At 40.3% G+C, this 24,713-nt stretch overlaps 1 long non-coding RNA gene across 1 annotated transcript; it reads right to left on the bottom strand.

The window, feature by feature from the left end:
- Nucleotides 1-1,800: 1,800 nt before the first annotated feature.
- On the bottom strand, nucleotides 1,801-24,704 carry LOC309796665. The gene is made up of 3 exons (XR_014292485.1): nucleotides 24,382-24,704; nucleotides 24,108-24,250; nucleotides 1,801-1,885 (listed from the first exon to the last, which is right to left on the bottom strand). It is a non-coding gene; the product is annotated as an uncharacterized lncRNA (long non-coding RNA).
- Nucleotides 24,705-24,713: the final 9 nt, after the last annotated feature.

Consider the following 24,713-nt stretch of genomic DNA (forward strand, 5'->3'; position numbering starts at 1 on the left):
AATCCATAGGGAGAGGCAACATGTGAGATGCAGATAATACCAAAGAGGTCTCAGGAAGAGGGGGAGCAGGTCCAAGTGAGGCCATAATACTGTAAGAGACCACTTTGATTGGGACCAGCATCTATAACTTAGGCTTAAATTTTCCCTTTACTCACCTACTCATAGGAAAATCCACAAGAGATCATAGGTGCAGGTTGAAGGATACATAGTAGTATGATAAGAGGCCAAACAAGACACTTACCACTCTGCTCATGCAATTTACTTGTGCCGTCAGTGGCTGGAAGTTAAGTTTCACACTTGGCCATCTGGGGCCCACTAGGCAACCAAGCAAAAAATTAGTTTATGGTGTTTGCTGGGTGATTGATATTATGTAGAAGAGTAAAGGTACTGAAACATGGTGCAGCAGAGATGACCATGAAGGGAACTTGGGGAAATCTCCTGGGGTGTTCTGTTGTTCTACAAGTATGCTCACAGGTAAAGCATAATGGTCCATTAATGAAACTATGCAGGTAGGGCAACTGAGAGTTCAGATCCCTCAGGAATGAAAATTGGATCATACCACCCAGGTAAACATCCTAAATAGTAAATAGTTGCCTACCAGCAGTATTGATAGGTACCAGAAAATAGTGTTTATAAAGTCTTATGAATTATACATTTTATGCATATTTAATGCAAACAAGGTTGAGCATGAAGTATTTAAATAGTAATATCCCAAACTACTTTGCCTTGGATGGTGGTGGTCTATATTTCATTGTGTTACCCAGGAGGTATCAGAGCACTTTACAAAAGGAAACTCTTTTAAATTTGGATTCCAAGTACGAAGAGACTTTCAGCCAAAGAGGACATAAATTCCTGTTTCCTCCCTGCCTCTACCCCACTCCCACCTCCTGTCACTGTGTTCAGAACCTTGTGGTGTGTTGGAGAAAGAATAGAGTCATCTAAAAGTCTACAAACACAGAATGCTCAGGTTAAGGAAATATAGTTATTCTCACCCCTTAATTCCCACCTTCTATTCCTCTCCTGAGGTCTATTGTTCTTGCTCCCATGGCCTGTAATGAGGTTAGCCTGTGTCCTGAATTTCTCCTATCATATGCTGATGGAAGACATCACTAATCAATTATGACATGATTTCCTACTGAGCTAGACCGGTTACATAGCTACTACAAATTGTTTGGGTTGGAAGTTGAGATGAAATCTATTTGATATCTTGGGTCTATAGTATCAGAAAAAACAATTAGAAACAACTATAGGAAGGCCTGATCACCTGCTCACTCATTTCTTAGTAGGCTGACAGCAAAAGTATAAGGGTAAACAGTGGTGTCTATATAATCTAATGCTAGGAGACAAAAAAGTACACGCGGGGTGAAGGCAGTAGACCAGAGAGCAAAATAAGCTATTTACTAAACGAGGGCAGGGTTTTTCTAATTCACCCAGTACTAGGAAGTACTGCTGAATAAGCACCCATAGTATTAAATCAATAGGTTATTATCCCATTTGATAAAAAGTGACCAGTTAAGAAGTGCAAGAAAGTGCAATTATATGGCCACTCAACACCTAGAGGAAAGGTAGGGTGATTACAAGCATAAAATAAAACATACTACAGCATGCTTAGAAAGCCTATTACACTATGGGCTTACAATACAAATAATTGACAATAAAAATATCCTATTAAGAATACCAGGGGGACGTTCAAGATGGCGGAGGAGTAAGATATGGAGATCACCTTCCTCCCCACAAATACATCAAAAATGCATCTACATGTGGAACAAATCTTACAGAACACTTACTGAATGCTGGCAGAAGACCTCAGACGTCCCAAAAGACGCCCTCAGGCGACCTACACGCAGAGACAGGGACAAAGCCAAAGCTGAAACCCAGGTGCTGTCTGAAAAAAGAAGAGAAAGGGAAACTTTTCCCAGCATCCTCAGGAGCAGTAGATTAAATCTCCACAATCAACTTGGTGTACTCTGCATCTCTGGAATAATTGAATAGACAATGAATCATCCCAAAATTGATGTGGTGGACTTTGGAAGCAACTGTAGACTTGGGGTTTGCTTTCTGCATCTAATTTGTTTCTGGTTTTATGTTTATCTTAGTTTAGTATTTAGAGCTTATTATTACTGGTAGATTTGTTTAGTGGTTTGGTTGCTCTCTTCCTTTATTTTACATATATATATTTTTTTCTTTTTCTCTTTCTGTGCGTGTGTATGTGTATGCTTCTTTGTGTGATTTTGTCTGTATAGCTTTGGTTGTACCATTTGTCCTAGGCTTCTCTGTCCTTTTTTTTTTTTTTTTTAGTATAGTTTGTAGCGCTTGTTATCATTGGTGGATTGGATTTTTGGTTTGGTTGCTCACTTCTTTCTTTCTTTTTGCTTTTAATTACTTTTTTACTTTTAATAATTTTTTATTTTAATAATTTTATTCTATTTTATTTTATTTTTTTCCTTTTTCCTTCTTTATTTTTCTTCCTATTTTCTGAGCTGTGTGGCTGACAGGGTTTTGGTGCTCTGGCTGGATGTCAGGCTTGAGCCTCTGAGGTGGGAGAGCCGAGCTCAAGACAGTGCTCCATCAGAGACCTCTGGCGCCACGTAATATCAAACGGTGAAAGCTCTCCCAGACATCTCCATCTCAATGCTGAGACCCAGCTCCACTCAATGACCAGCAAGCTACAGTGCTGGACACCCTATGCCAAACAACTAGCAAGACAGGAACACAACCCCACCCATTAGCAGAGAGGCTGCCTAAAATCATAATAAGGGCACAGACACCCCAAAATACACCACCAGACGTGGTCCTGCCCACCAGAAAGACAAGATCAAGCCTCACACACCAGAACACAGGCACAAGTCCCCTCCACCAGGAAGCCCACACAAACCACTGAACCAACCTTACCCACTGGGGGCAGACACCAAATACAATGGGAACTAGGAACCTGCAGCCTGTGGAAGGGAGACCCCAAACACAGTAAGTTAAGCAAAATGAAAAGACGGAGAAATACATAGCAGATGAAGGAGCAAGGTAAAACCTCACCAGACCAAACAAATGAAGAGGAAATAGGCAGTCTACCTGAAAAAGAATTGAGAGTAATGATAGGAAAGATGATCCAAAATCATGGAAACAGAATGGAAAAAATACAAGAAATGTTTAACAAGGACCTAGAAGAACTAAAGAGCAAACAAACAATGACAAACAATAAAATAAATGAAATTAAAAATTCTCTAGGGCTTCCCTGGTGGTGCAGTGATTGAGAGTCCGCCTGCCGATGCAGGGGACACGGGTTCGTGCCCCGGTCTGGGAAGATCCCACATGCCGCGGAGCGGCTGGGCCCGTGAGCCATGGCCGCAGAGCCTGCGCATCGGAGCCTGTGCTCCGCAACGGGAGAGGCCACAACGGTAAGAGGACCACGTACCACAAAACAAAAACAAAAACAAAAACAAAAACAAACAAAAAAAAAAACGAAACAAAAATTCTCTAGAAGGAATCAAGAGCAGAATAACTGAGGCAGAAGAACGGATTAGTGACCTGGAACATAAAATAGTGGAAATTACTACCACAGAGTGGAATAAAGAAAAAAGAATGAAAAGAATTGAGGACAGTCTCAGAGACCTCTGGGACAACATTAAATGCACCAACATTCGAATTATAGGGGTCCTAGAAGAATAGAAGAAAAAAGGGACTGAGAAAATACTTGAAGAGATTATAGTTGAAAACTTCCCTAATACGGAAAAGGAAACAGTCAATCAAGTCGAGGAAGCACAGAGTGTCCCATACAGGATAAGTCCAGGAGAAACACAGCAAGACACATATTAATCAAACTATCAAAAATTAAATACAAAGAAAAAATATTAAAAGCAGCAAGGGAAAAACAACATATAATGCACAAGGGAATCACCATAAGGTTAACAGCTGGTCTTTGAGCAGAAACTCTGCAAGTCAGAAGGGAGTGGCAGGACATATTTAAAGTGATGAAAGGGGAAAAACTACAACCAAGATTATTCTACCCAGCAAGGATCTCATTCAGATTCGACAGAGAAATTAAAACCTTTACAGACAAGCAAATGCTAAGAGAATTCAGCACCACCAAACCAGCTCTACAACAAATGCTAAAGGAACTTCTCTAGGCAGGAAACACAAGAGAAGGAAAAAACCTACAACAACAAATCCAAAATAATTAAGAAAATGGTAATAGGAACATACATATCAAGAACTACCTTAAATGTAAATGGATTAAATGCTCCAACAAAAAGACACAGACTGGGTGAATGGATACAAAAACAAGACCCATATGTATGCTGTCCTCAAGAGGCCCACTTCAGACATAGGGACACATACGGACTGAAAGTGAGGGGATTGAAAAAGATGTTCCATGCAAATGGAAATCAAAAGAAAGCTGGAGTAGCAATTCTCATATCAAAGTAGACTTTAAAATAAAGACTATTACAAGAGACAAAAAAGGACACTACATAATGATCAAGGGATCAATCCACGAAGAAGATATAACAATTGTAAATATTTATGAACCCAACATAGGAGCACCTCAATACATAAGGCAAATGCTAACAGCCATAAAAGGGGAAATTGACAGCAACACAATCATAGTAGGGGACTTTAACACCCCACTTTCACCAATGGACACATCATTCAAAATGAAAATAAAAAAGAAAACACAAGCTTTAAATGATACATTAAACAAGATGGACTTAATTGATATTTATAGGACATTCCTTCCAAAAACAACAGAATACACTTTCCTCTCAAGTGCTCATGGAACACTCTCCAGGATAGATCATATCTTGGGTCACAAATCAAGCCTTGGTAAATTTAAGAAAATTGAAATAGTATCAAGTATCTTTTGTGACCACAATGCTATGAAACTAGATATCAATTACAGGAAAAAATCTGTACACATGGAGGCACATTCTAATACAAACACATGGAGGCTAAACAATACACTACTAAATAACCAAGAGATCACTGAAGAAATCAAAGAGGAAATCAAAAGATACCTAGAAACAAATGAATGAGAAGGAAAACATGAAAACCCAAAACCTATGGGACGCAGCAAAAGCAGTTCTAAGACGGAAGTTTACAGCAATACAATCCTACCTCAAGAAACAAGAAACATCTCAAATAAACAAGCTAATCTTACACCTAAAGCAATTAGAGAAAGAAGAAGAAGAAAACTCCAAAGTTAGCAGAAGGAAAGAAATCATAAAGATCAGCCTAGAAATAAATGAAAAAGAAATGAAGGAAAAGACAAAAAAGATCAATAAAACTAAAAGCTGGTTCTTTGAGAAGATAAACAAAATTGATAAACTATTAGCCAGATTCATCAAGAAAAAAAGGGAGAAGACTCAAATCAATAGGATTAGAAATGAAAAAGGAGAAGTAACACCTGACACTGCAGAAATACAAAGAATCATGCAAGATTACTACAAGCAAATATATACCAATAAAATGGACAACCTGGAAGAAACGCACAAATTCTTAGAAAAGCACAATCTTCCGAGACTGAACCAAGAAGAAATAGAAAATATAAACAGACTAATCACAAGCACTGAAATTGAAACTGTGATTAAAAATCTTCCAACAAACAAAAGCCCAGGACCAGATGGCTTCACAGGCGGATTCTATCAAACATTTAGAGAAGAGCTAACACCTGTCCTTCTCAAACTCTTCCAAAATACAGCAGAGGGAGAAACACTCCCAAACTCATTCTATGAGGCCACCATCACCCTGATACCAAAACCAGACAGGAATGTCACAAAGAAAGAAGACTACAGGCCAATATCACTGATGAACATAGATGCAAAAATCCTCAACAAAATACTAGCAAACAGAATCCAACAGCACATTAAAAGGATCATACCCCATGATCAAGTGGGGTTTATCCCAGGAATATTCTTCAATATATGCAAATCAATGAATGTGATACACCATATTAACAAATTGAAGAAGAAAAACCATATGATCATCTCAATAGATGCAGAAAAAGCTTTCGACAAACTTCAACACCCAATTATTTTAAAAACCCTCCAGAAAGTAGGCATACAGGGAACTTACCTCAACATAATAAAGACCATATATGACAAACCCACAGCCAACATCGTTCTCAATGGTGAAAACCTGAAACCATTTCCACTAAGGTCAGGAACAAGACAAGGTTTTGCACTGTCACCGCTATTATTCAACATAGTTTTGGAAGTTTTAGCCACAGCAATCAGAGAAGAAAAAGACAGAAAAGGAATCCAAATCAGAAAAGAAGAAGTAAAACTGTCACTGCTTGCAGATGACATATTATACATAGAGAATCGTTAAAATGCTACCAGAAAACTACTACAGGTAATCAATGAATTTGGTAAAGTAGCAGGATACAAAATTAATGCACAGACATCTCTGGCATACCTATACACTAATGATGAAAAATCTGAATGTGAAATCAAGAAAACACTCCCATTTACCACTGCAACAAAAAGAATAAAATATCTAGGAATAAACCTACCTAAGGAAACAAAAGACCTGTGTGCAGAAAATTATAAGACACTGATGAAAGATATTAAAGATGATACAAATAGATGGAGAGATATACCATGTTCTTGGATTGGAAGAATCAACATTGTGAAAATGACTCTACTACCGAAAGCAATCTACAGATTCAATGCAATCCCTATCAAACTACCACTGGCATTTTTCACAGAACTAGAACAAAAAATTTCACAATTTGTATGGAAACACAAAAGACCCCGAATAGCCAAAGCAATCTTGAGAAAGAAAAATGGAGCTGGAGGAATCAGGCTCCCTGACTTCAGACTATACTACAAAGCTACAGTAATCAAGACAGTATGGTACTGGCACAAAAACAGAAATATAGATCAATGGAACAGGATAGAAAGCCCAGAGATAAACCCATGTACATATGGTCACCTTATCTTTGATAAAGGAGGGAAGAGTATACAATGGTGAAAAGACAGCCTCTTCAATAATTGGTGCTGGGAAAACTGGACAGCTACATGTAAAAAATGAAATTAGAATTCCCCCTAACACCATACACAAAAATAAACTCAAAATGGATTCAAGACCTAAATGTAAGGGCAGACCCTATAAAAATCTTAGAGGAAAACATAGGCAGAGCACACTTTGACATAAATCACAGCAAGACCCTTTTTGACCCACCTCGTAGAGAAATGGAAATAAAGACAAAAATAAACAAATGGGACCTAATGAAACTTAAAACCTTTTGCACAGCAAAGGAAACCGTAAAGAAAATGAAAAGAAAATCCTCAGAATGGGAGAAAATATTTGCAAACGGAGCAACTGACAATGGATTAATCTCCAAAATTTACAAGCAGCTCTTGCAGCTCAATATGCAAAAAATAAAGAAAGCATCCAAAAATGGGCAAAAGACCTAAATAGACATTTCTCCACAGAAGATATACAGATTGCCAACAAACACATGCAAGAATGCTCATCATTAATCATTAGAGATATGCAAATCAAAACTACAATGAGATATAATCTCACACTAGTCAGAATGGCCATCATCAAAAAATCTACAAACAATAAATGCTGGAGAGGGTGTGGAGAAAAGGGAACCCTCTTGCACTGTTGGTGGGAATGTAAATTGATACAGCCACTATGGAGAACAGTACGGAGGTTCCTTAAAAATCTAAAAATAGAACTACCATATGACCCAGCAATCCCACTACTGGGCATATACCCTGAGAAAACCATAATTCAAAAAGAGTCATGTGGGCTTCCCTGGTGGTGCAGTGGTTGAGAATCCACCTGCCAATGCAGGGGACACGGGTTCGAGCCCTGGTCTGGGAGGACCCCACATGCCGTGGAGCAACTAGGCCCGTGAGCCACAACTACTGAGCCTGTGCATCTGGAGCCTGTGCTCCGCGACAAGAGAGGCCGTGATAGTGAGAGGCCTGTGCACCGCGATGAAGAGTGGCCCCCGCTTGCCACAAGTAGAGAAAGCCCTCGCACAGAAACGAAGACCCAACACAGCAAAAAAAAAATAATTAATTAAAAAGAGTCATGTACCAGAATGTTCACTGAAGCTCTATTTACAATCCAGGACATGGAAGCAACCTAAGTGTACATCGACAGATGAATGGATAAAGAATATGTGGCACATATATACAATGGAATATCACTCATCCATAAAAAAACATGAAATTGAGTTATTTGTAGTGAGGTGGATGGACCTAGTGTCTGTCATACAGAGTGAAGTGAGTCAGAAAGAGAAAAACAAATACCGTATGCTAACACATATATATATGGAATCTAAAAAAAGAAAAAAAGGTTCTGAAGAACCTAGGGGCAGGACAGGAATAAAGACACAGATGTAGAGAATGGACTTGAGGACATGGGGAGGGTGAAGGGTAAGCTGGGATGAAGTGAGAGAGTGGCATGGAAATATATACACTACCAAATGTCAAATAGATAGGTAGTGGGAAGCAGGCACATAGCACAGGGAGATCAGCTCCGTGCTTTGTGACCATCTAGAGGGGTGGGATAGGGAGTGTGGGAGGGAGACACAAGAGGGAGGAGATATGGGGATATATGTATATGTATAGCTGATTCACTTTGTTATACAGCAGAAACTAACACACCATTGTAAAGCAATTATACTCCAATAAAGATGTTAAAAAAAAAAAAAGAATACCAGAAGCCAGCGAATTCCCTGGCGGTTCAGTGGTTAGGACTCTGTGTTTTTCACGGCCGTGGACCCAGGTTCGTTTCCTGGTCAGGGAATTAAGATACCACAAGCCACGATGCAAAAAAAGAAAAAAAAAAGAGTATACCAGAAGCAAGAAAAAATCCAAACTCAACAATTTCCTTTAATGTTAAATAAGCTTTACTTACCCATTACTGAGCTACAACAACTATGTCACTAACCATCAACATCAAGACTTTTCCGATCCAGCTGTCTTTTCCAGCTCCACCAGCCTCAGTAGCCCTACACTTTCTGAAAGCACACTAAGGTGAAAGTGCTCTATTTATGCCTACTTTCTGGAGGGTTTTTATCATAAATGGGTGCTTACATCTGATGGAAATCAAGAGCTGGATTTTGATAGACTATCTAAATTCGGTGAAAACATTTATCTCAGCGGTGTTGCAATGGACAAATATGGTACTTAAATTAAAAAATCAGAAAGGTTAACTTCAAAACTGTTCTAATTCAAAATATGCAGCAGGCAAATGAAATATTTTTGGAATTCCTTCCTGAGAACTGCTTCATAGAATGCCTATGAGCTAAAGAATTAAACGTAGTCTTGTAATATCCTAATTTATTTTTTTAACCTAGGAAGATAATGTCTGGTTTATTCACCTTCTCTTTGACTACGCTTGGCTCTGAAAGACTTTTGGTAGTTTCCAAAAGGTAAATTCATCCTTAAGAACAAAAGAAGGTCAAACTATGTCCCCAGTGTTTGAAGATCCTAATGAAGATCCCCCCAAATACTTTGTGCAATAGTTGCCTCCCTGAAATGTGTGTAGCTTCCCCATGTAAAAAAAAATGTATTATTTATTCATTTATTCACCCACTTAGTTACTTGACAAATGTATACTGATAGCTATTTTCCAGGTAGATTTCCTCTAGATGCTGGAGATGCAGGAGTCAAGAAAAAAGACAAAGATTTCTGCCTTCATGTAGCTTATAGAAAGGTGAGGTGAGACAAACAATAGACGATAAACATAATAAATAATAAATAGTATGTCAGGAGGTGATATCGTGCTACAAAGAAAACAAAAGGTGAAGAGGGGAAGGGGAATGGGAGCAATGAAGGTTAGGGGTGGAAAATAATGAAAAGGTGACAATTTGAGCTAAGGTTTAAAGTAGTGAGAGAGTCTGCCTTCTGGATATCTGGGGTAACTGCTATAGGCAGGGGAAAAGAAATAAAGAAAATGCCTGATATCATGAAGGAACAACAAAAATCAATGAGGATGAAATGGATTGAATAAAGGGGGGAGTAAAAGGAGATGAAGGCAGAGTAGTAATCGAGAGGGCCAGATTATATAGAGTTATATAGGTCACTTGGCTTTTATTCTGAATAATTTGGGGAGCTATTGCAGGGTTTTGAGCAGAGGTATTACATGGCTTGATTTGTGTCTAAAAGGATCACTCTGGGAGTTCTATTTCTAGTAAGTCTGAGTACTTCCTACTGGACCTGGCTCTCCATAACAACTATAAACTCTGGAAAATATTGAATGCACAGGAAAGTGAACAAAAGGGGGGGTGCTGGGGGACATGTTGGAGGGGTTGACACTTGGAAGAAGCAATGGCAGGGGGGTGAGAGTCCCATTCTCAGGTTTCAGCCCAAGAGCAGGCTGAATGCAGCACCATAAAGTGGCTAGAACTCTGACTGAAAACCTGTAGTCTTTCCAGCCTAAATAATTAGAGTACAGAGTCTGGACAATTACAGCCTCTGCACCTCTGGCTGAATCACATGTGTGCAGGGTAGACTCAAAGCAGCTGAGCTAAAGGTTAAAAGAATAGAGAAGAAATTAAATGAGACTTGAACTATAGTCCAAGAGACAGACTTGGTGGACAATCAAGGGGAACACCTACTTATGGATGAGACGGCAGTCCTTACTAAAGAGGCAACATTTATGCTGAAATCTAAAGGATAAGGAGGAGCAAGCCATGTGAAGGCGAGGGTGGGGGAAGTGAGAAACAGAATTCCAGGCTTTGGAAACACCATGACCAGAAACTCAAAGGCAGGAAAGAGTATGGTGTTTTCCAGGAAATGCAAGGAGACCAAAATGGGGAAACTGGTCAATTTATACTAAAACAATAAATGCTCTAAATATGAGATAAGGAAAAAGCATTAAAGTTGATCTCTATCCTCAAGGTATTTATAATCATATCAGGGAGACAAACATGCTAATGTCAATGAAACAACTAAAATTCAATACTAGACAGTATGTAGTTGACCAGCACTTTGAGTTTTCAAATCACATTTGCAAGAATCACCTTATTTGGTCCTCACAATAATAGCCCGATGAGGCAGGTACTCTTATTGCTACTGTTCTTATTTAACCTGGTTATTTTCTCTCTTTCCCCTGATGATAAGAGCTATGAGGGCAGGGCCATACCTGTTCTCCTACCACTGCACCCCCAGCATCAGGCAGAGCTTTGAGTTCAGAGAAGTACTAAGTAAATCTTTGTTGAATGCATGGGTTTAACAGATTGGAAACTCAGGCTTTGAGGGGAAAGGACTTAAATGCTCAAGGGAACACAGCATGTCCATGACAGAATCATCTAGAATTCATGGCTCTCGTCTTCTGGGCCAATATTATAACCTGGCCAGTGATTTTCAGTCTCTTCCCTACCCCCCACCCCTCTTCTGCCTTTTTTCCTCCTTTTCCTCCTTCCTTTTCTCTTTCCTTCCTTCAAGCAGCAGAACGCTTTGTTTTCAAACAAAATTTTTTCACTTGGATATGGAAACCAAAACTTCAGTTATCAACACATTATAAATATTTTATAAATTCAATGTTATAGGATTTATTATTGTCAGTCACGGAGAATGATGACAGTTGTTTGGATGGACACAGAAATTAGACATCATGTGCCTGGATGATAGTGGCCATCATACGACAGTCTCACCATCCAATTTATTAAGGAATTTTGTTTTGAATGCCCAGTATTGAGAAAATCCAGATGAATCCTAAGAAGTGTAATAGTTGAAAATGGTAACAGGTGTTAAATTGTGTGCCAGCCATCTCAGTATGCTTAAACTCAACGGATCCTGAGGATTAGGAAAGGATATCTTTATTTTAAATTTGAATCACTAACAACATCTAACTGTTAACTGCCATGCCGTACCATTAATATAAAAGTCTGACAAGAAGCCCCTATGGAAAACCTGCTGCAGCACTTTATAGTATGATAATACTTTCATAATGTAACATGTTATGTGTACCTTTGTAGTTGCACAACTGACTACCACGCGGAAAGTGAGACCAAGCACCGATGACGTGACTGTGCCTTGTCTTGCATTTCATTGGGTCCAGTACATGTGTTCTATGATCCGCTTCTTATTTGTACAATTTTGTGTGAGTGAACCCACACAGGCCTGAAATAAAATGGTGAGTGGAAACCTATAATTTCTTCAATCAGTGATATATGTCCAAGCAGTTCAAATCCATGCTAGATGTGACAGGAAGAGTTATATTCTGAGATCTGCCCCCAAAACCTGTTCTGTACTACATAAGGAAACACATCTATGGCTTTCAATGTGCTCAAACATGGTACATTTGAGTGAGCTTATTATGTTTACTATAGTTTAACAAGGAATTTAGAGTGCTTTTCTAAAATTAAATTCAATCCAAGATATTTGTACTCTTGAAGCACTTCAAAGCAGTCCAAGGGTTCTATAAAACTCTGTTGGTAATCCAAGCCCTCTAGCACTATGCTTCACCCTAAACGACCTCACATTTAGGTGGGCTGACTTTCTGGTGGTGTAGGCAGGTATGGCCTGGATAGCTCTGGCAATGAGGCATTATGGGAATTTTCTTGCAATGTTCATGACATGGATGTGCATTTTGCCAACTATCTCGGGCACAGCCCCTGGAAACAAAGCTATAGCCTTTTGCTCTCCAGTTGAAATGCAATTGCTGTGTTCATCAAAATTTAGTTGGGGAACTGAAGGAATATTTGAATTTTTATAGTGTTGTTAATATTCTTTCCCTTTCCAGTTAGCTTATCATCAATCTGTAAGGAGAGATTCTGGAATGTCAAGAGTTGAAGGCTATGTGATTAAATTAGGTCATTTGGTTTCATTAACTTAGTAACTGCATAAATAAATTCTCAGAAGGATCTGTCACTAATGCTTATTTGTCTTTATATTAATATTTTTTCAATGAAATAAAGTTGTTTTTACTGTTGTAAAATGTACAAGTTCAGGCTTACAGGAAAAGGGCTTTGAACCTATTTTGTGGGGAAGGATAAATGTGTGAGAGAGACAGACAAGGGAGTTAGACTCTGATTAGGTGGTTTGCCTTTTTGTACTTTAACAGACCTGAGGTAGAAGATTCCTCTCAGTAATGATGGTTCACAATGCAGTGATTCTCAGAGTCAGTGTGGAAATGGAGCCGTATAAAATTCTGAAGGGCCTCAGGTGTGTAGCTTGAAAAGCCCGGAATTTAATATGAATGCTTTCTCATAGCTTCTCAGCCTACTGAAATCCTACCTAGCTTTTGGGAGTGCCTCCATAAAAACTTCTCAGACCTTTGTTATTTCTTATTCATGGACCATTCATCCCTTCTCTGAACTTCTACAGAAGTTATAGGGCCCACACTACTTAACCTAGCTTAATAAGCAGACTGAATGGTATGACTCAAGAAAGTGTACTTTATCAGGAGTTCAAAGACATAGATTTTGGTTTGTGCCCATGTGGCCCCACTGGCCAAGTAACTCACTTACTCTGATTCCTGTCTGTTAAATGGGTATGGTAGTAATAATTCTACCTGCCTCATACGGTTGTTAGGAGGGTTAAATGAGATGATTCTTACAAATGTGTTTTGGAAACTCAAGGCACTGAGCAGCTACACGCTGTCTAGTATTGAAGTTTAGTTGTTCCATTGACATTAGCACTTTTGTCTCCCCAATGTGATTGTAAGCACCTTGAGGATAAAGATCAACTTTAAAGTTTTTTCTTATCTCCTTACAGTGCTGCGTGTATAATAAATATTTAGAGCAGTTATTGTTTTTATAATTATCAATTACATTAACATAGTGCTTCATAGTTGCTAAAACATTTTCACATACATTATTATCCATGGTGTACCTCCATTTTTATATTGCCACAGGACTGAGATTTCGGGAGGAACAGTGACTTTCCCAAGGCCATACAGTTAGTGGAGTTGTTGCAACTATTACACAAGTCTGCAGGTTTGCAGTCTGTGGCTCTTTTCACTGTGTGATTAGACCTTTTGTAATCTGGGCACTATCAAAAAGGTACTTTAGTCTAGGTAGTTCATGCAGTTCTGGTTGTAGAAGAGATTTGACTTTGTAAACTACGTAAGTCTTCTGGGAGTGACATTATTGATTCTCTACTTTACAGCCGGTTCCATCTGCACCTTTGACAGCATTATTTTATCTTTCAGTATAACAGCAAGTGTAGTTAGAGTATGGCAGCTGCCCAGAGTGATGTGTGGTTTGGGATTTCTCCATTTCAATGAAGCCAATTCTTAATTTTTGAAATTGTGGATTTTCCAGGGTCTCTGTTGGGCTGGTCTTTTCCCTTTCTGCTATGGCCCAATTTTTGTACACGTCATGGTGAGCTAGAATTCTGATCAGAAGGAAATCCAGCAAGGGGAAAAGAGGGTGACCAATTTCAGTCCTAAAATGTGATACTTTTTCATCACTCTGCACAGAATACTTTAGAGAAGAGGTCAAAGTTATTGGACAAGCACTCATTTTAAAATTATCTGGGTATTTGCCCCCTCCACGTTCTCCTGGTCCTAATTTAGTACTGACTGTGCCATCCAAATTAATCCCAAACAAAAATAAACAGTCAATGTATCATTGTATCCCAATTATTATAATTAAAACCTGAATTTGGGTCAAAATGTGCTCTTTAAATCACCTAGAGTTTGACTAGAAATGATAGTAATTGTGATGCAGTGGGCTATTGACCAGACCTTCACAAATTCTCATCAATTTCTGTAGTGATTTTTACATTTCCTCAAAGCTCAGGAGGAAATTGAGCATCTATTTATTTGATTTTAAAAATCACAGGGCGTCACAATGTACTCAAGTGACTACAAATGAAACGCTTTAAAAAAGAAGAACTGCAGTGGGTGCATCACAACTGAAATTAGAGCAAGTGTCAGTATGTCAGCTGCAAATTGACAGGTCTTGCACAAGGCACTTAAGGTTAATGAGTGATATTTAATTTGGCCAGAGTGACCAAAAAACTTCAACGATGTGAGGTCATCTTAGAAAAGGGCTACTTAAAGCAAGAGTCTAGAGGAAGCTGATGTAGCTTTAACAGCAGCAAATGTACATCACAATGTAATAGTACTGGTGTATTAGTGTTAGCATAGGTGCTAGTATTGGGTTGGCCAAAAAGTCCGTTCTGGCTTTTCTGTAAGCTCTAATGGGAATAATAATAATAATGCAACTGTCATTTGTTCGGTGTGTACCGTGTGCCAGGCACTGTACACTAAAGCATGTACCCGTACAATCTCATTTGTCCTCAGTTCAACCTTAGGTTGCTCCATTTACAACTGAGCAAGCGTTCAGGGAGTGAAAAGCTGGGATTTTAACCCGTGTCTGTCACATTACAGAACCCAGTTTTCTAACCCTTTACCTATTACATGGGTCTTGTGTCAGATCTAACATTTACTGTACTGTTGTGTGACCTTGGAGAAGATGCTTTCCCTCGCTCAAAATATCTCCATCTGTAAAATGAAGGAACTTGACTGTGAGTTTTCCTATCTCTAAAGTCTTTTAAGAATGAATGGGTACAAGATCTTTGGATGGGGTGAAGTGTTGTGGAGGAGTACGGGGAACTGGTATGAAAATGGTGTGCAGGTGAAACAGGACCTTAGAGCTTGGATGGGCACTCTTGCTCTGTGATACGAGCCACTCCTCTGCTCTGGGCCAGTTTGTACCTTTCTCAACAAGCTTTGTTATTCTGGGCTTCAGAAAGGCCTAGAGGGAGGGAGAAGAGTTTTTGGACATTAGGAAAGAAGGTTCTTTTTTTTTTTATGAACACCAGTTAATACTCCACTATTGCAGATTTATATGTATCTTTAGGCCAATGCTCCTTGTATTATTATTATTTTTTATTATTATTAGCTTCTGCTTTATAACAATGTGAATCAGTCATACATATACAACTGTTCCCACATCCCTTCCCTCTTGCGCCTCCCTCCCTCCCACCCTCCCTATCCCACCCCTCCAGGGAGTCACAAAGCACCAAGCTGATCTCCCTGTGCTATGCGGCTGCTTCCCACTGTCTATCGAAGGTTCTTTTTTGGATTCTCCTCTTATTAGCACACTAGCCTCTGGAGGTGAGCACATCCCAATGGCCTGGATCTGAAGGCATGAAGACAACTCAAAAGCCCTACACTGAAAGTCAAGAAACTGGCGGTTGAGCAGTGCTGATGTGGAGGTAAAAACAAGTTTTTGTTTTTCTCCAGCCATTAACAAATTTTTAATGTAAGTAATGTAAATATAATATATAATGTGCATATTTTTTTGGCTGTGCTGGGTCTTCATTGCGTGCGTGGGCTCTTTGTTGTGGGCTTCTCTTTAGTTGCGGCACACGGGTTTAGTTGCCCCGCGGCACGTGGGATCTCAGTTCCCTGACCAGGGATTGAACCTGCGTCCCCTGCATTGGAAGGCAAATTCTTCACCACTGGACTACCAGGGAAGTCCTTAATGTGTTTTTAATATTTAATTTTGTAGAAAATTAGATATATGTATACATAAAAAGCAAATTAAAAGCATCCACAATCCAACTGCTTAGAGAACAGCTCTTAATAGTTTCATATTGTTACAGACTGCAGATTTTAAAAAACAAACTAGACTGTCACTAGTTTCTCTGTTTCTCAGCACCTTTGGTCAGGAGTGGGGTGGGGGTGGGGGTGGGGGTACCAATCCCGTTGTTCAGATTGTTCTTTTTTTACAGTGATTGATTGTTTGATATTAGTAACCTAGACTGAGAATGGAAAAGATAATATGGATAATTCTGGATTATCAGTCTCTGACCTATGACTGGCAGCTCATTGTTTATTCACCAGTTGCCTTTGCTGATAATACTTTTAATCAGTTAGTGACTGATTATGTTCTTTTATTTCTCATTACATCTATAAAAAGGAAATTCTTCAAGAACCGACTCCAAATTATACTATTTTTTTCCTTTATCTCAATTTGCCTTTTATCCTGAGAGATTTTTTAAAGTGTAATTGGTGTTATTTTGTGTAACCATTTGTTCTCTAAGGTGGGTCTCTTTCATTTTTAAGGATGACTTTGGTCTTTTCAAGGTCAGGCCAATTTTAAAACAGAATTTTCCTGAATATTATATTTTAGTGTTTTGAGAAAGGCAGTTTTCACACTCCTGAGGGACAAACATTTCTGAAAACCGTTTTGATGGAAACTACGGTTCATAATGATCAAAGTCTCCTCCGAACCTGTTACTTTTTTAGAAAAGCTTAAAAGCACATTGTTCCTCCCCCGAGTGTATCCCCTAGAGATATTCTTGCACATCTGCACAGATGGCATGTACCAGGATGTTCATTATTAGTGATAGCAAAAATTGTAAGTATCTTAAGTGTTCTATCAATGGGAGAACAGATAAATAAATTATATATATTTGTATATGCGCCATCCATCAGCATGGGTGCGTCTCAAAACTGTCAAGCAAAAAGTTACTCATGAACCTAGGGGCAAGACAGGAATAAAGACGCAGATGTAGAGAATGGACTTGAGGACACGGGGAGGGGGAAGGGTAAGCTGGGACGAAGTGAGAGAGTAGCATTGATGTATATACACTACCAAATGTAAAATACATAGCTAGTGGGAAGCAGCTGCATAGCACAGGGAGATCAGCTCAGTGCTTTGTGACCACCTAGAGGGGTGGGGTAGGGAGGGTGGGAGGGAGATGCAAGAGGGAGGGGATATGGGGATATATGTCTACGTATAGCTGATTCACTTTGTTATACAGCAGAAACTAACACAACATTGTAAAGCAATTATACTCCAATAAAGATGTTAAAAAAATGCTGAATGATAAATATGGTAGGATACCATTTTTTTTTTTCTTTTTGCGGTATGCGGGCCTCTCACTGTTGTGGCCTCTCCCGCTGCGGAGCACAGGCTCCAGATGCGCAGGCCCAGCGGCCATGGCTCACGGGCCCAGCCGCTCCACGGCATATGGGATCCTCCCAGACCGGGGCACGAACCCGTATCCCCTGCATCGGCAGGCGGACTCTCAACCACTGCGCCACCAGGGAGGCCCAAGGTAGGATACCATTTATACAAAGTTTAAAACTATGCAAAATGTATCTGTTTGGATAAGCTAGGTTATGCTGCTTTAAGAAACACTGCCAAATCTTAGTGACTTACAGCCATGATATGGCTGGCATAGATTACTTTGGGCCTCTGTTCATGAGTAATTCAGAGTCGCAGGCTGATATAAGCTTCATTTTATCACATGCTTCACTGATCACTTTACCAATGGGAAGCAGATAAAGTGACTTGCATGGTAGTTCTTAAAGCTTCTCCTGAAAGTGGCACATTTCACTTTCACTCATATTTCATTGTCCAGAACAAGTCACATAGCTACACTGAACTTTAAGGGGACTGGGAAGGATAATCTTACCATGTGCTTTGAGGGTAAGATCACCCCAAGTATTTGGTGAATAACTCTAATAACTACCAGACTAAACAATACTCTGTAGTGCATATGGATATATACAAGTATAGTAAAAGTACACAGATTTGAATGGAACTATTGAACTCCAAATTCAGATTAGTGATACCTCTGTGGAGGGAGGGAAGGAGGAGAGTGGGATGGGATGAGAAAGCTGAATAACTGGTACCTACCTCTTCAGTTAACTCTTTTCTCCACTCTGCTCTCTGCCAGGGGAGTCTGACCTGTATCGACCTCATCAGTGGGTTCTCCATGTTCTGTGACTTCAGGATGGGTTTGGACAATGGGAAAGCCAGTGGGAGATCAGAAAGAGACTAGAGAGTATTCTTCTGGCTCCCTCTCCATGAGGTCACCTCAAACTGACTATGTCCCTTGACCAGAGGTCTCTGCTACTTTCAAAGAGGCCAATTCTACATGATTATTCTTTGGATTCCAGGCATCTCTCCTTTTCTTATCCCTTTGGGCCTAACGGTGGTAACAGTTTAGTTGCTACTAGTTGCAAGTTTCTGCACTGTCCATTGTAGCTCTCTTATACCCAATCAAAAAATGGGCAGAAGATCTAAACAGTCATTTCTCCAAAGAAGACATACAGATGGCCAACAGGCACATGAAAAAACACTCAACATAGCTAATTATTAGAGAAATGCAAATCAAAACTACCATGAGGTTATCACTTCACTCTGGTGAAAATGACCATCATCAAACAGCCTATATAAAATATTTCATAATTAAAGAACAAACTGCAAAATTTATGTCAAACACACTGTAAACATCACAATGCCCTCCCCCCAAAAAACCTTTAAAATTCTATTTTTTAAACCTATTCTATTGACAGTTTCTAAAGTATGATTAAGTTGGGTTTTGTTCCTTTTTCCTTTGGGATTTTTCTGTTTCATAAAACAAACAAACAAACAGAAAAACTCCCAAACAGTAGGAGTTCTGTAAGCTGACCGCTGAGTGGTTTCTGGTTCCTCTATGATACATGTAATACTTATAGCACATGTAAAGTTCATAGCTGGTAAGCATCTCCCTATGCGCCTATGTGGCCCTTTTCCTACTGACTGAGGTGTATGCTTATCAAGAATCATTTGTATGCTCACAATCTTTTTATATGCTAATTAAGCTTGGTATCGTAACTATTAAATGAAATGTCAAGAAAACCAATGAGATATACCTGTAAAAGAAAGATTTTTTTCTTGTAGGAATGCCCAGATAAAAGCCTTGGAAAGACACAATAAAGGTGAGCCTCTAAAATAAATCTGTATTAATTAGGTATGAGCAAGAAAATTAAAAGATTTGTAAAAATAGTATAAAAATTAGAAGGCCTCCCTCAGACTGTTTGGCAGGCATTTTTTAAAGTTATTGCTCCAATTCAAACAAAATGTAACTAGAAATTATAGTGTATTCACTATGAGTATGTATTTCATAAGAAAGATGAACAGAACTCTGGATACATCTCAAGAGAAGACCTTGGCTTCACACGACAGGACTGGTTAAGGAATGTACACTTTCATGTTTTATGTTCAAAATATGGAAAACAACTACAAAACTCTAATGAAAGAAATCAAAGGTTTATGTAAATGGAGATATTCCATATGCATGGATAGGAAGAATCAATATTGTCAAGATGTCAGTTCTTTCCAACTTGTTTTATAGATTCAAAGCAGTCCCAGTTAAAATCCCAGGAAATTATTTTGTGGACATTGACTTTAGAATCAGTTTGTCAACATAGAAAACCTAGAAGACCTTGGATATGACAATGACATTTTAGATACTACACCAAAGGCGTGATCCATGAAAGAAATAATTGATAACTTGAACTTCATTAAAATTATAAACTTCTGCCCTGCAAAAGATGCTGTCAAGAAAATAAGACAAACCACAGACTGGCAGAAAATACTGCAAAAGACATATCTGATAAAGGACTGTAACCCAATATATAACTCAAAATATACAAAGAACTCTTAAAACGCAACAGTAAGAAAACAACACCCCAATTAAAAAATGGGCAAGAGACCTGAAGAGACACCTCATGAAAGAAGATATATAGATGGCGAATAAGCATATGAAAAGATGCTCAACAACATATATCATTAGGGAATCGCAAATTAAAACCACAATGAGATACCACTACACAAGTATTAGAATAGCCAAAATCCAGAACATTGACAATGCCAAATGCTGATGAGGATGTGGAGTAATAGGAACTCTCATTCATTGCCGGTGGGAAAGCAACATAGTATGGCTACTTGGGAAGATTGTTTGGCAGTTTCTTACCAAACTAAATATACGATCCAGGAATCATAATCCTTAGTATTTTCCAAAAAAGTTGAAAACTGATGTGCATGCAAAAACCTGCACATGGGGCTTCCCTGGTGGCGCAGTGGTTGAGAGTCCGCCTGCCGATGCAGGGGACACGGGTTCGTGCCCCGGTCCGGGAAGATCCCACATGCCGCAGAGCAGCTGGGCCCGTGAGCCATGGCCACTGAGCCTGCACGTCCTGAGCCTGTGCTCTGCAACGGGAGAGGCCACAGCAGAGAGAGTCCCGCGTACCGCAAAAAAAAAAAAACAAACAAAAAAACCTGCACATGGATGTTTATAGCAGCTCTATTCATAATTGCCAAAACCTGCAATCAACCAAGATGTCCTTCAGTAAGTGAATGGATAAATAAACGGTGGCACTTCCAGACAGTGGAATACTATTCAGAGCTTAAAAGGACTGACCTATCAAGCCATGAAAAGAGATGGTGGAATCTTGCTGGAAGTGCACATTACTAAGTGAGAGAAGCCAATCAGAAAAGACTACATACTGTATGCTCTAAAAAATAAAGTCTATTAAAAATATTTAGTATAATTTTTAATTCCTGTTTTAACTGACTTTTTAGACTGCTTACAATAAATGAGAGGTCTTCTGTATTTGCATTAAAAAAGACTGAGAAGAAGTACAGTTGACTCTTGAATAACATGGGAGTTAAAGGGACTGACCCTCCACTCAGTTGAAAATCTGCTTATAACTTTATAGTCCACCTCTGTATCTACATGTCCACATCTGCAGATTCAACCAACAGTGGATGGTTAGTACTATACATATTTAATGAAAAAAAATCCACATATAAGTGACCCATGCAGTTCAACCCATTTCAAGGTGCAACTGTTTATCAGTATTTTCAAGTCCCTTATCCCTGGGTGGTATATTACAGGTGAGTTTATTTTCTTTACATGTTGTTTTCATTTTCCATATTTTCTATAATAAACATTTACAATTTAAAGGGTTATCTTTAAAATAGTGAAAATAATGTGGAAGAGTAAAAGTAGCCTAGACTACAGGGTAATTCTTTAGTATTTACTGCAAGAATCCTTCTATTATTTTGACAATTGTAACATTTAAACTATACTTGAAATTAATATCCTATCCTGGTGTAACTACTTTGATATCCCAGCAGGTTTTTTGGTTTGTTGTTTTGTCCTTTTGCCATGAGGAAATAACTGCCTGAAGTTCCTTTCTGTTGTCTATATGATGTGTTATGGATGCCAGAAAATTTTATGTCTTCTTGTAAGTATGGCAAAAATTGCCTGCTTGTTGTAAATATCAGTTTGCTGGGAGATATTCATAATGTTGGGTTTATGCACTGTCTGTAAATCCATTCCTTCCTCTTTTGCCTAAAGATATACTTGGAAATAGAGTGTTTCATCAGTTAAGTAATTTTCCACAAAATATCAGAAATAAATAAGAGGAGAGAGAAGTACACTCAAGTGAAATGTATTGAGTATAATTATGTAAGTATACTACAGAAAGTGAACTTGAGAGAGAAAAGAGCATATTTTTTCACAAGATGCTCCAAGTGGAAAAGAAGATGACACATTTGTATAGAGAGAAATTTAGGAATGAAGTGTTCAAAAGCTGGAACAACAAATGGATGCAACTTTTAAGAATTACTTGTTTATAATAAAATACCAGTTAGTGACAGAAGCCAGGATATGGTCATCCTCAAGTCATCTTGTCCTCAGTTGGCCTGCAGTAGTCAGTCACCTTTGGCTACCATTGTGCCATCCAGACTTCTAGCATTATGATTCCTATGGTGAAGAGGGGCATGGGTATTCTGATGCTGAAGGCAATCTTTGGTGCCCCCATCTCAGTTTACTTCTACTCTTGAGTACATTTCATGTGTCAGTATGTGCACTTAATTCTGGAATGTACAGTCTAGAAGGGAAGACTCACATATACTTAAATCATGCCAATCCTGGGCAAACTGTAGTTGGCAATAGAAGGGCAAAGTACTGCCAGTACATGTGGGTAAAGAGGGAATATGGTTTGGAGAATGGAGAGGGAGGTAGTGGCATCTGAGCTGATCCTTGAAGGACAATGTGCACTCAGGGTCTGGTGAGAAGCTCATTTTGTTTGGCATTATGGCTTCCTGAGGCTTATCTCACCAGAGTAAGAAGGTTGATTTTTGAGTCAAGGTTAGAGCTGGTAAGAGGTGCCTTTTTTAGAAAGAATGCTCTGCCCTTAAGAGTGGAATGCACTGGCGAAAAGGCAACACTGGAGAAATCACCGTTTTCTGTTAACCCTCCAAAACTATCACACCCTGCACCCTAATATGCCTCCATTTGGCTTACTCTCCAAATGAGTAGAAAAATTATAGCACTTAATTCTGTTCTATCTAGTATCCGATCTTTGATAAGATGCTCACATTAGGACATTGTTCAGATTCTCACTTACCTGGATCATCCTGTGGGTACAAGAGGAAAAATAAAATTATGTCATCTTAAAAAAAAAAATGTCAGGGGTTTCCGTGGTGGTGCGGTGGTTAAGAATCCGCCTGCCAATGCAGGGGACACGGGTTCGTGCCCTGGTCCAGGAAGATCCCACATGCCACAGAGCAACTAAGCCCGTGAGCCACAACTATTGAGCCTGCACTCTAGAGCCCACGAACCACAACTGCTGAGCCTGAGTGCCTCAACTACTGAAGTCCGTGTGCCCAGAGCCCGTGCTCTGCAACAAGAGAAGCCACCGCAATGAGAAGCCCACGCACCGCAATGAAGAGAAGCCCCCGCTCGCCGCAACTACAGAAAGCCCACGTACAGCAACGAAGAACCAGTGCAGCCCACAAATAAATAAATAAATAAATAAATAAATTCATTTAAAAAAAAAGAAGCCTGCTGCAGACAGAGGAGGTACCACGGAATACAGCCCTTTACTTGCTTTCAGCCCTGGGAGGTCCTAAAGCATGGTGGCTAGATGTGGGGTCCGCTGACTTCCCATTCGGGCATCAGAAAGAGGTGAGGACCTTGCTCTGAGGGGCCCTGTTTCATGTGAGGAGAGGGGAGGGGGCCCAGGCCCTGCCAGGCATCCAGAGAAGGATCTTGAGGCAAGACTGGGGCGACCCCCTTCCCAGACAGTGCAGGACCCACAGGAAGCCGCCCACGCAACCAGCACAGGCCGTCCGGGGCCGCCCAGTCGGGCAGAGCACCCCTCCCCCACGTCCTCTTTGGAGGGGGCGGTCTCAGGGAAATGGGGACCTTGGACCGAGGGACGCATCATCAGGTCAGCAAGAGGGAGGGCCCATACAAGCCCTGTCGGGAGTAAATATAAATACTACCTCGGACAAGTCTGCGGGTATGCCTACAATCTCAGAGCGGGAGGGTAGCTTGCCTGCCTCTACTATCAACCCTCCGCAGCCGTGGCATGTTGTAGCTGACATAACGTTCGCTCACTTCTGCCTTGATGTTCTCGGGGAGCATCGGCTTGTTCTGGAGCCCACGAGGGAAGCAGCCCAGGCAGTGCCGGAGTCAAGGTGAGGACTCTGAGCCAGGACTGAGTGGCTTTTCCACCCCAGAGCAGGGATCCTGTCAGCGCCCTGCAGAAAGAGTGAGAATCCCGTCAGTGCCCCGCAGAAAGAGCAGGAACCCCGGGCCCCGCCCTGCCCCTGCTGCCATCCCTGGGTCACCCCAGGCAGGGTCCCTGGACGCAGCGTGTGGGGACTAGCACCTCAGGAGTCTGCAGGACAGGAGGTTGTCTCTGAGACGTGCAGACTTAGACCAGAAGAGAGAGGATTCCTACGCTCTGCCAAGCTTCTGGGTGAGGCCCCTGAGGAAGGAGGGAGAGGCCCCCACCGCAGAGGCTTCGCCCCCCGCTGTGCCGGCAGTCCTGGAAAGCCGCCAGCACAGGCCGTCAGCTGTGGCGCTTCGGGCGCTGCCGGGAGTCTCAGGGACACGAGGCTAGGCTGAGGGCTCGCGGGAGGGAGGAGCCCCAGGCATTGTCTGGTGTAAGGGGAGGACCCAGAGGGATGAGAAGCCCACTGCAGGGGGGTTCCGCCACAC

The sequence above is a fragment of the Mesoplodon mirus genome (genome assembly GCF_964341445.2).
Source record: "Mesoplodon mirus genome assembly, chromosome: X".
Taxonomy (NCBI): domain Eukaryota; kingdom Metazoa; phylum Chordata; class Mammalia; order Artiodactyla; family Ziphiidae; genus Mesoplodon; species Mesoplodon mirus.